The sequence below is a fragment of the Drosophila serrata genome, unplaced genomic scaffold, assembly GCF_035046125.1.
Source record: "Drosophila serrata isolate PLE 108 unplaced genomic scaffold, ASM3504612v1 contig_309, whole genome shotgun sequence".
Classification (NCBI taxonomy): domain Eukaryota; kingdom Metazoa; phylum Arthropoda; class Insecta; order Diptera; family Drosophilidae; genus Drosophila; species Drosophila serrata.
In genome coordinates, this window is record NW_028257207.1 from 45,433 (window position 1) to 55,571 (window position 10,139).

At 39.8% G+C, this 10,139-nt stretch overlaps 1 long non-coding RNA gene across 1 annotated transcript; it reads right to left on the minus strand.

Annotated features, from left to right (window-relative positions):
• Positions 1–2,291: 2,291 nt before the first annotated feature.
• On the minus strand, positions 2,292–9,616 carry LOC147642987 (uncharacterized). The gene is made up of 3 exons (XR_015272695.1): positions 9,419–9,616; positions 3,573–3,796; positions 2,292–2,788 (listed from the first exon to the last, which is right to left on the minus strand). It is a non-coding gene; the product is annotated as an uncharacterized LOC147642987 (long non-coding RNA).
• Positions 9,617–10,139: the final 523 nt, after the last annotated feature.

Genomic DNA, 10,139 nt, shown 5'->3' on the forward strand with positions numbered 1-10,139 from the left:
GATTTACGAAAGCGTGCGCATATGCACGGTATATAGGCTTACTAGGGGAAGATTAAGGAAAATTTTGTAAAAATTTCAATTGTTTTTTACCGTCGGATTTCGAGAAAATCGAATAACAGTGGTGGTGTATTTGGGCAAATATCCAAGGCGCGAACTATGAAAATGGATTTATTCATTTATTCATTGAATATATTAAGACCATAGTTGCTCGATTAAATATTTTCTTGGTTTTATCAGCTTTATTTTTTTTAATCGCATTTCCGTGCGAGGCTAATATGACCTATAATGTAATCGGCATAGGAACTTTGGATTTGAGGTTCCTCATTATCTGACACTGAAGAAAGGTTCATTAAAGAAATAAAACGCTGATTCTTTGAACGGCTTGTCAGTATGAATCGAGTAATTATCGCAAACATTGTTAAATTTATATGTGTTTCTTGGTCCATGATCCTTGTCCTGGTTTCTTCAGAAATTCCGGTCCGTGTTGTGACAAATTTACAATTTACAAATTTCCAGGATCAACTGCATCTGAAAATAATATCAGCAATATTTTGGGCAGACGGCAAACGCTTGTGGTTTGTGGGGAGTAACGCAGAGGCTCGTATGGCCCTTAGTATTCCGGATGTTATTTAGATGGACCTGGAGATTTTATGCGGTTTCAAAGACAATAAAGATCTGATGTTTTTAGCGAAGACATGTAATTAACCAGGTATCCTCTCGGGGGCATCTGGTAGTGATGCCAGTGCTGGGCACGTAAGTACCTTGTTCTTGCTTGCATTAGTGTCGGAAGACGACAGATAAGATGTTCCAAGGTTTTAGTTGGCTCGGATTCATCGCACTTTCTACAGTTCTCATTGTCGGTGATGCCAAGCTTGACTACATGGGTCGCAGCCACTGACATTCTGCAGTCATAACGTGGTAACCGCAGCACGTAGTGGCTCAATTAATGAATGCGCTCTTTGGAAATGATTGTGCTCATGTGTCTGCCCATTTTTCCAACTCGTTCGGAGCGATCTTAGGGAGACGAGAAGATTTTCTGTTCTGTCAATCGCCAGCCTTGCTGCCATCGATGCCCGAGTCTTCGGGTCACATAAATATTGTTGTTTTATCATCTGGGAATCATGTAGGCAGTGCAGCAGATGTCTTGACAAATTGAACTGTGCCTCATCCTTGTAGCTACTTATTTCCTGATGCAACCATGCGTTGCTCAGCCTTTCGTGAATATCGTGAATATCTAGGGAGTTAATTCCGATTATGGTTTCGAGTGCTTTTGTCAGGGTTAACCTTAGTGCCAGGCGCTGGGTTCTCTCCATAAGCCTCTTAAAAATCTTCTTTTCCATGGCTTGCCACCACAATAAGTCTCCACACAGCATTGTCAGACGCACCACCCCAATATAGACCCAGTGCATAGGAGCGGACAAAAGAACCCATGTGCAGCTAAGCATCTCTTGTCTAATACAATCTCGAGGTATTTAACTTGTGTTTTTGGAGTCGGCCTAGTTGTATTGCACTCTGTATCTCTTGGTAAAGAAAATGAGGTCAGTCTTGTACTTGTTGATACTGAGTCCTAATTTGTCCAACCACTCACATATCTCCCTAAGACATAAACGAGCTGAGCGTCGATAAACAGACTACCGTGCTTATTAAGCTTATTTCGTCAGCATAAACTGTTATCTTTGGGACCTTCCTATCGAATCTTTTGATTAGGTCAACGGAAACTAGATTAGGGGTATGCGTTCCTTCAGATTTTTTATCCAGAATTTAATGACGGGGTGCGTGTTGATCGCTTCAAGGCGGTCCATTATTTAATCTGCGCAATGGTGGCTACCAACGAACGTCGTCTCCGCCGATTTCCTTTTTTTTTTGTAGGTATGCTGGTTGATCGACAGTGGTCTTCCACATAATTTCTGATATATTGGTCCAGCATTTTTTCGAGCGTCTTTAGTAAGAACAAGTTTATGGTAGGTTGCTTCTATTTGAAGAATTTCCTGAGGTTATTGCATCGGAGCGAAAGATCCAGTATGGTATCTTGGTCCTTTTTGCTCGTTCTTAATATGGGGCATGATAAGTGGTACGCGTCTAGTAATTCCTTAAAGAGTGTCTCTTGGGACTTTTTTATGTCCTCCGCGGCTCTAAACGTACTATTGTATTCTTGAACTTTCCCAAGTTAAAGGTATGGTTTTTTGTCACTAGACAAGAAACCGAGCAATTTCAGGAAGACTGCGCGGAAGCAGTAAATGAGCCATGAGCCATGAGCCATACTATTAACGGATAAAATTGTACCTTATTTATTTTTGCGGATTTGTACATCTTTCAATTTCGTCACTGTTACTTGTTTTCAATTGAAATTGCGGCCATCGATAGCGTTGTTTAGTTTTGTTTGTAAAATATCAGTCTTGGAAAAAAGTTTAAAAATGCTTAGATTATAAAAACATATTGTTGATGGTTAATTACATCGTATGTTCAAATTTTTTTTAATTAGCATGAGATGATGCCGACACATATAAAATAGCATAGCGTCGTGGTAAACAGATGTGATGTCAGAACATTCATATAGGCAAAACATACACCGTCAGAATAAAATAGAGATGTTTGCTCATATAAACAATTACATAGCGTCATGGAGAATAGATGCCTTGCAGTACCCCAAGTCATCAATAGGCCACTGTCATCAACGTGCCGACTGCGACTTGTACCAAGACGTCGCTCCCAGGCGGCAATGGTGCCAAGCCCGACTCTCTCGCGCTCTTATTTGCTCTCGGTTGATGAAACTTTAATGAAAAAAAGACTGAAATACATAGACCTGTCAGCAGTAAAAATCAGCATGTAATAAGCGGGGTAGGTTCTTTTTATTTACGTTTTTAATTTTGAAAGAGTTAGGCTTAATATATGCATTTTATCTGGCTAAAGGTTAAATGGTTAAATTCCTCTTAAATACATATGGTAAACAGTGGAATTTGTGGAAATAAGCGGAAATATATTAAAAACAGTGGAATTATATGGAAAACAGTGGAATTACAGTGGTTGCGCCCGTAGGCCATAAATCGGAAAATCGACTTGAAAATAATTATTTAAAATGTAAAGAATTTGTCTCAAAAATGTCCACATTTTGTCATTGCAAGCTAGTTTTTTCCGGAAATCTAACGGGACATTCTAAAAATAGAATGCAAAGTGTGAACACGTCTTCAATTTTGCTGCTGCAGCTACGTTTAGTGAGCTTTTCGTCAAAACAAAAGTGAAGTTCAAAGTGGTCGGACGTTCGCAAAAATTAACCAAATTTAATTATTTAAAATGGATATTGAAGTTGAAGGTATTTACTTTAATAAGTTCTTTTACTGAAATTAATTTGAATTATTTGTTATTTGTTATTGTTTAATGAATACTAATTTTCAGTGAATTGTAATCGTCATTTTCTCTGTTTAAGTAGATTTTTAGATATGTTGCCCCCCCGATCCCCCCTTTATAAGTGTTATCAGGGTATTTGTCAATGTTTTAAGGTAATAAAAATGTTAAATGTAGCTGCTGATATTGCTGATTTGTATACAATAATTAATAATCTCAAGCTCTCTTACCGTTTTCAAGGTCAAATTTTCGACGCAGTCTGCTGTTCGTTTGTTTTTGTGATGTTTCTTTTGCGATCGTCATTCGTGTTGTCATTTCTGTTTACCAAAAATTTTGCTTCTTATTTTTTCAATTTTTATTTTATCGCTTTTTTTAGGTGCTTCATGTATCTGTGAATTTTCAAAAATAACTTCGATTTACGAAAGCGTGCGCATATGCACGGTATATAGGCTTACTAGGGGAAGATTAAGGAAAATTTTGTAAAAATTTCAATTGTTTTTTACCGTCGGATTTCGAGAAAATCGAATAACAGTGGTGGTGTATTTGGGCAAATATCCAAGGCGCGAACTATGAAAATGGAACCAGCAGAGAACCACTCGCTGAACCAGACCATGGAACCATGTTAAGAAAAATACTAAATTTAATGAAAATTTAAATTTAAACCGCGTAGAGCGAAAAGTAAAAAGTTCTTTTGAACCGACTCAATGCGTTTACTATGGACGCCGTACTGAGGGCTCCAAACGCAGCATCCATATTCTGGGATAGGACGAACTAAAGAAGTATATAAGGATTTAGTAACATAGGGGTCATTGAATTCCTTCGACCAACGTTTAATAAATCCAAGCACACCCCTGGCTCTGTTCACCATACACGAAATATGATCAATAAAGTCAAGTTTTGGGTCCAAGCGGACGCCCAAATCATCAACAGAATTAATTTTTTCCAAAGAGCAGCAGTTTAGCGTGTAAGTAGCAAGATTAGGAACGACACGAGAGAATGTCATTAGATTGCATTTCGAGCCATTTAAGTTGAATAAGTTTACACGGCACCAAGGTTGAAAATTATTAAGATCTGTTTGTAAATCCGACTGGCAGGCAACGTCATTGTATTGCACGCAAAGCTTGACGTCATCCGCGTACATAAGTACTCTGGAGTTAGTCAAGACTTTGGGCAGGTCATTTATAAATAATGTAAACAATAAGGGTCCCAAATGGCTTCCTTGCGGGACGCCTTAGAACATTAGCTAAACTATTCTTAAAGAGGACCTTTTGCGTCCTGCCATACAGATAACTTGAGATCCAATTAAGAAGATCACTTGGCCAACCAAAACTTACGAGGAGAGAATGGTTAACAGTGAAATGCTTTACTGAAATCAGTATAGATAACATCTGTCTATAAAATTATTATTTTTATATAGGAAGAGAGGGGTGATAATATTTTCAAATAGTTTAGGGATGGTCGGCAACTTAGAGATTCCTATATAATTGCTGCCAACCAATTTTTTACCTTTTTTGTGGAGAGGTATAATAAACGATTCCTTCCAAATGATGGGAAATTGGGAGATTTCTAAGGATAAGATGAACAATTTAAGAAGGAGATAGCACAAGGCGTCGGCACAATACCTGAGCACACAGCCAGGAATTCTGTCGGGACCTGACGAATAAACTGGCTTGACACGATGAAGATCTAAAAGCAGAGACCTTTCGTTTAGGCTAGGACAGAAAATTAAGTTTGATTTGGGTATGTCGTAGGAATAATTCTAGTGAAAATTCGAAGAGTTCGATAAGTTCGATAAATTGTGTGAAAAAATCGACCTGATAAATAAGATGAAAGGGCAGATTGAAAACCGGTGAATTTAAATTTAGCATACAGTCTAGATTTTTTATTCTTAAATCGGCTTAACTCTTTAGTAAACATATTCTGTACGTCACACCCAATACCAAGAGTCACACTATCCATCCTTGCTAAACTGATTCTCGCATGATCAGAGACGAAGCAAAGATCGAGCAAGCGCTGTAAGGAACTTCGCACATGGCTAACTTAAGACAGCGAGATGTTGAACAAGCCAGCGATAAAGTCATGTTGTATAGGTGTATGGAAAGTATTGTTGGAATTATTTGAGCATCAAAATAGCACCAGGAATATTAAAATCTCCTTGGACTACTAACTGGTCTCTATCCAAAAGTCTACTGGAAACCATCTGAATAACGGAAAGGTGATTCCAATGAATAGGAAGTTCCGACAATGGAGGTATGTAGAAAAAGGTAATAAAAATGGATCTACCTTTGATAGATAGCTTCACACAGCGGAATTCAACATCGTTGCATTTCTCGAAGGTTAATAATTCTGACGTGAGTGAGGAGTCCACCGCTATAAGAACTCCACCCCCGCGTCAGATAGGGCGATCTAGCCTTTCTTAATTTTAGAAAAATTTTCTTGGTTCAAGGGAGATTATTTTTTAGAGTGATTTTTCTTAAATCTAGACAAGAACTAGATACCTGGGTGCCCCAGTAATACTTTTTTGTCGTTGATTCCTTTTGAAAGTGGGGACGCAATCACCATTGCTAATTGCGTACTAGAAGAACTTAACAAACGCAAGATTCCTATCAAAAACTTGATTAGAATTGGCACGGACAACGCAAATGTCATGGCGGGTAAAAAAAAAAAGTGTATACGTTGAGCTTAAAAAGTCTGCGCCGTCCATTTTAATTAAGTGCGTCTGCCATTCGGTGGAACTATGACGTGGTCGCAACCTATCAGTATTCCCTTCCGGGCGTAGTGGGTGGCACACGAGTGACGCTATGCCTATGTTCGGAGGTGTCCTTCCCCTAGGCGAGTCCTGGGGCTCCAATACCCGGGTGACGGGGTCGGAGACGTGGGCAGCGCCTTGGTCGGGTTGAGGTTGGGCCGGCCCCGGTGCCGGGTGCCAGGAACGAGTCCCCCCTGGCCGAGAAACACGCCGCCGGTTGACGAGGCGTAATCCGAAGCTGAGCCGCACATGGCCGCCGGTGGGACAGGCGTCGGTATCCGGTTGACGGGACGATCCTGAACCGCCGGAAGCCTGTGCGGATTCCACGAAGTACCTCACCTTCGGCTACGAAGGCGGAAGGTAACACACGAACAACCACACAGCTGGACACCAACACCTGCCCTCTTTTGGTGGACAAGGTCACCAAGTGTGGACATGTGTTTTACAGCACCTTTCATAAAGTACCATGAGGAACGGACGGATACCTAACGGACCTGTCCCACGCACTCATCGTTTTGCTATCAGGGTGAGCGGAGAACTGGTTCCGTACCACCGATCTCCAATGCAAGACCTGGACCGAGGTGCCCCGAGAATTCTTGGAACGGATCAATAAGCCATTCAAGGAGTATCCGGTGGACATACGACTCCAAATGCAATGCGCAGGACTCACAGCATAACAGAAACTTGAACGCGTCAACGAGAATATGCTTCTCGAAACACATATGTTCACACGTCGACAGGATTTCAGGACTTTGGCCGAGGAAGGACACTTGTGAACAAGTGTTCAAGCGCCCCGACCAGGATGTGGATACGAGTGCGAAAGGGAGGGAGCGATCCCGAGTGATCCTGGAGCGCACGTGAACGTTCCCACGACCCCTCACTTAAAAAAAAGGACGGGGGAAGCAATTGAAAAGGGCGCACCACAAGGATCCTGGACCGCATCGATCCCCTTCACCATGGAAGCTGTACCCCAATCTGATTGTACCCACATGCAACTTAGTAGATATCTTATTCAGAAGTTGATAGCGGGGTGCTGTTGTTAATAGGCGGTCTGTGCTTATGTTGTTGAATGCCCCAGATAGGTCTACAAACACTACGCGTATTTCTTATTGTGTAGGGATCTCTCAATAGTGGCTTCTAACGAATGTAGTGCCGTTACCACTGAATCCCTTTTGTGTAGACATGCTGGTTGACAGTAGTCTACCCACATCGTTTCTTATGTGTATGACAAGCAGATTTTTTAGCGTCTTGGGTAAGAATGAGGTGAGGCTTATCGGACCTAAATCCTTGGGACTAACGTAGCTGCTTTTTCCTGCTTTGGGCATGAAGAGAATTCTAGGGGTCCTCCATTGGATCGGGATATAACCCTTTCTTAAGCTGTGTATATAGCGTGTAGCCATGGGGTGATGCATTTTTTGTTCTTCTGCAGCAATAATAATCTTCTTATATTTCCATGACGAAAATTCATAAATATGTTTCCAGATAGATTCAATAACAGCTATATGAAAATGTGATCCAAACTGGTCCTAAAAATATATACTACTGAGAGAGTAAACTGTAAAATGTAATGTTTTTCTCGCTTTCGAAAGCTCTCTCCCTCCTTCAGAACTTTCAGTCCACAAGACCTTAAAATCGGTTCTCCTGATTTAATTCTTAAGATATTTAAATGTAGAAGACTTTTTTAACTTAAAAATGCTAATAAATACCTACGTTTTGACCTACACGTTAACATCTAATTTACACATGTGCATATCGATGTGTTTGATAGTTTTGATACATATATTATTATTAAATCAAATACTACAAATGGGTTATTTACATAATACATATGTACATACAGAATATATAAATATGTATGTATTTTACATATTTGAATTATTAAATACATATGGGTTATTCTCTGATGTCGAATGCTGCATTCTTACGCATTCAAACTAAAAAAAAATCATGTGCCAAGACTTTATTTTAATTTTACAAAATTTGAGACGTATAGCTCTTGGTTAGCACTATAATTGGTGTTAAGTTCCCTTGTTCTTTTTTAAGATATTCACTAATATGTACTGCATTCGCACTGGACAAAAACAGAAGTTACATTTGCAAGAAATCAGTTTAAGCTCTGATTTTAGCGAAGCATGATGAGAAATTGTAATGCATTAAATTTTAATAAATTATGCAATCAATTACCTAAATAATGTATTTTGTTTGATTTTACAATATTAAATAGTTATACTGACTCTTTGTATTTTCTGTTTGGTATTAGAGAGCAAATGTCAAAGCTAAATTTCTTTTTGTTTAAAAGATTGGCAAAAAAACAAAACTTTTTTTTTTATAAAAACAACATAAATTGAGTTCCCGCGTGTGTGACATCGATTATTTATTTTCGAAAATGAACAAGTGAACAAGATTCCTAATCTGCCTTGCCAAAAGGCCTTATAACGGTTCCACCGACGAGACATATTTTTGTTTCGCGGCTCTCCCCTGATCGAACATCAGAAGTTGTTTTTACCTTTACCGAAGGCAAAACCAGAGCAGATAAAATTACGATTAAGATGGAAAAGTTTACATTTTCGTACGCTAGGGATATTTTATCTTTCAAAATAAATGTCCCTAACGAGCTCTTTAACTATTTGCTCTACCAACTTCTGGCCAGAGTACGTTGTTGTTAAGGAGTTCGAAGCGAAGAAAAAAAAAAGCGGCCTCCATGAATAACTTTTCCCAGGCCTGATCATACCACTGCGCCTTCTACGTCTTCCAATCCCGACCAAAAAAAAAGTATTAATTCTGGCCCCAAAACTAGACTTTATTGATCATATTTCGTCAATGGTGAATAGAGCTAGGGGTGTGCTTGGATTTATTAAACGGTGGTCGAAGGAATTCAATGACCCCGATGTCACTAAGTCCTTATATACTTCTTTAGTTCTGTATGCGTTCTGCGTTTGGAGCCCTCAGTAAGGCGTCCATTGAAAACGCATCGAGTCGGTTCAAAAGAACTTTTTACTTGTCGCTCTATGCGGTTTAAATTGGGATGCAAACCAAAGATTACCATCTTACATTAATAGACTCCTCCTAATTAACTTACCATCCAACTGCAGAACCATGCTTGGCATTACCTTCATATATTACCTCATTCATGATGACGTGGAAAGTGCTGACTTCTTGAGTCAGCTCAATTTCCATGTACCAAGTAGAAATACTAGATCCAATATTCCTTTAGTGCACTGCACTATGTGGAATTTGACCCGTTTTCGTGGCCAAAACTCATTTTTCGCGAGTATGGAAATATGTTTCAATGATGTTAAGATGAGATCAAACTGCTATGTTACATACCTCAAATATTAACTTAACAGTTCAATGTTAAAATAACAGCTGTTGAAGTCAGCTGTTGCAAGCGAACACCACGGTCTGCCTTAAAGGTTGACTTTGCGGTGCAATTTCAAATTGGACATGGCTAGATCGACTCGGCTGTTGATCCTGATCCAGAATATATATACTATATATAGTCGGAGGTGCCTCCTTCACTGCGTTGCAAACTTCTACCTGAAATTATAATACCCTGCAAGGGTATAAAGATCATTTAAATTCATAATAATATATGTATTTGCAACTATTTAATTCCATTGACTAAGAAATAATAGATTATATGACAAAAATTATTAAAAAAAAAATATTAATAAATTGTAACGGAACTGCCTTTCTTTGGGCAACGCCGGGCTAGCTCAGGGTGCCCAGGGCTGGGTCCGACCTCCTCCACATTTCGGGGCATCACCCATCTCCGGCATGCCGGAGCTTACTCCAGGCGGCCTAGCGACTGGCCCATCTCCCCCCAGGTAAACATACTGCATTTTCATTTTCTTAACTTTTACTGGCTATTAATTATAAGTTTTTGGCATCTTACGTCTAACAGATTTACAAATATGGTTTAGGCGCCAACTCGTCCACGGCGAGAACGTGGCCTCAGCCAGGGATGCGCTTGCACCAAGGCTGCCCTTTATTGGGGACCGACAACGTTGGCGGAGGAGAAGCTCTTCGGCCACAAATTGGCCACGAT